Source organism: Pteropus alecto, unplaced genomic scaffold (assembly GCF_000325575.1).
Source record: "Pteropus alecto unplaced genomic scaffold, ASM32557v1 scaffold22, whole genome shotgun sequence".
NCBI lineage: Eukaryota > Metazoa > Chordata > Mammalia > Chiroptera > Pteropodidae > Pteropus > Pteropus alecto.
In genome coordinates this window covers 777,749-780,592 of record NW_006434839.1, presented here as the reverse complement: position 1 = coordinate 780,592, position 2,844 = coordinate 777,749, and positions in this window count along the sequence as shown.

Here is a 2,844-nt window from a genome sequence, read left to right as displayed (position 1 = left end):
ATCTGTTCATTTCTGGAGGTTCTCGTTTAATATTTTTGGACTGCGGTTGACCTCACGTAACTGACCCTGCAGCAAGCGAAACTGCAGAGCAGGGGGGACCAGTGCACGCGAAAGCAACAGACGTGACAACGACGGCGAGACAGGGGATGGAGAAAGGGATTAGCATCGCGCCCTCCCACGAAAGAGAGAAAACGGAATGAGTCTGAGAATGTTTACTCCTACGGAAGAAGACACGAAAAGAAGGAAAAGTGGAGAAAGCAGAGATGGACTCAGAGAACAAAGAACAAGACGACGGACAATGAGCAGCCAGACCAAGAGTCATCTCAAATCTCAGGCGTCCAAAAGCGCGGTGAAAAAGCATAGATTGTGACATTGCATAAAAAAGAAAAACACAACTGTATGCTGCCTCCCAGAAATGCACCACAAAGACTGAGAACACCAAAAAAAAAAAGACGGAAAAAATGTACCATGCTCACACTAATCAAAAGAGAGCTAGATATTCTCAGAGGAAGTAAATTTCGGAGCCAAGAATATCGTCCGGGATGAAGAAGGTCACATGCTAATGATAAGAGGGACAATCCCTGGAGAAGAGAGAACAAGAAAATATTTGTACATCGAAAAGAAATTCAAAACTGAAGCAAAAACAGGGAGAACTGCAAGGAGAAACAGACAAACGCGCAGCTGTCGTCAGGCATCTCAGCACCTCTCTCTCAACAACTGACTGCACAAGGCGAAAAAAAAAAAAACAGTGAAGATATTGAAGACTTGAGCAACCTGTCAACCAAGGTGATGAACTGACATATGTGTGGAATACGTCGCTCAGCAGCAGGACACTGCGTGCTCTTTGCCAGCGAACTCTGACCGTGTACCAGGGAAGACGGTCGACTCTGGGCATAAAATAAACATCAGTACATTTAAAAGAAATTCAAGTCATACAAAGCATGTTCTCTCACCACGGAGGAACTAAATTAGAAATCAGTAACACAAGGAGCTCTGGGAAAATCCCAAATGCGTGGATGAGCAACCATCTCCTGAGTGACCTATGGGGCAAAGAACAAATCGAAAGGGAAATCATAAGGGGCTTTTAGCTGAATGAAAACGAAAAGATATCAGCATTGGTGGGACGACACTAAGGGACACTCAGGGCGAAAACTGAGAAATAGGGACGAATTCCTTCCTCATCCCGAGGCCAGCATTACAAGAATCCCAAACAAACAAAGATTTTAGCAGAAAAACAAACAAACAAAAAAACAAATTACAGAATACACCAAACCCCTAGAGCAATATTCCTCATGAACACGATTAACAATCCTTTCAAAGTTCCAGAATGTCAGATATAACAGCATCTAAAAATGATAATACATTGTGACTAAGTGGGAGTTATCTCAATGATGGGCAGTTGGGCTAACATTCAAAAAACCGTCACTGTAATTTATTGTCTCAAATAATAAAAAAAGAAAATTATATGATCATCTCTACAGATGCTCAAACACATTTGATACAATACAATACCTATTTCTGACTTTAACAAAATTGCACATCAGGAGTTATTGGAAACTTCCTTCCCCTAACCAAGGCAATTTATAAAAAATCTATGGCTAATAAACCTTTTCGCAGGTAGGCCGTGGGATGTTACAGATGCATATTGCAATTCCTGAATCAACTACTATAGGGAACAGGAAAGGAGGAAAATGGTGTTTTCAGCAGACGGCGGTGAAGAAGCTGGAGATGCACGTGCAGAATAATGCAGCTCAGTTCTGCTGTCCCTCCACTCCCCAGACGTGGGGCACGAGGACCAGTCTGGCCTCTGCCTGTGCTCACATGACTCAGGAGCTCACAGTGCTGTTCATCTTTCTAAGTGGTTGAAAAGAAACAAAGAATAATATTCTGTAACCTCCAAAAATTATACAGAGTTCAGATTTCGCTGTCCATGCGCCGAGGTTCATGGGAACACAGCTGCGCCCACTTGCGTACGCAGTGCCCGGCTGTTCGGGCTTTGCCACGGTGGAGCCGAGTGGCTGCGCCAGAAAACCGAGAATGTTCACTATCGGACTTCTACAGAAAAGGTTTGCTAAGCAAAAACGGATATGAGATGGATGAACATTCTCCATGATCATAAAGCTTCTGAACTCCAAAGCATCTGGGGGGTTCTAGGGGGGGAAGGGGAAACTATAGCAAATATCTCATCGTGTCCTTGGAGTAAGCAAAGATTTTTTTTCAAAAAGAATGTTCTAATCTTTAAAAAGTAAATTTTTCCTTGCCAAAACATTAAAAATTCAGTCCGTCAAAAGATATTAGGGACATATAAACACTTATATCTACGTAGATATAGACACAGATATCTGAGAAAGTGTGTGTATCCAAACCAGACACACTTCCTGCAAATCAGTAATAAAAAGACAAGAAATTCAATTTAAAAGTAGAGCTACAGAACTGACCGGGGTGTTTAAAAAATGGAGATATCTAGGCAGTTCCTACTTCATGGGACCCATGAGTTTGCATCCAGCTGCTTAGAAACTTTTTCGGCTGATTGAACCCCACCATCTGCCCTCCCCAGGAATCAGCTTACACCCAAGGCCCCTCCCCTTCCCAGGAGAGCTTCATCTAGTGACTGGCTGGATTCCTCTTTCCTAGAACTCTGATGAGATTTAGACATTGTCTTCCGTTTTTGGAAAATGTGCCATGCCTCCACGTGTTCATGCCTTGAGACAGGTAGACATTGAATCAGCAGGAGCTGTCCTGTGTCCTGAGCCCTCTTTTAGGGGTCCTGGGCCAGCTTGGGCAGTGTCAACAGAGCTACTGCAGAACGGGCCGCTTGAGGGCGCTGTGGGTCCACAGAGCCAG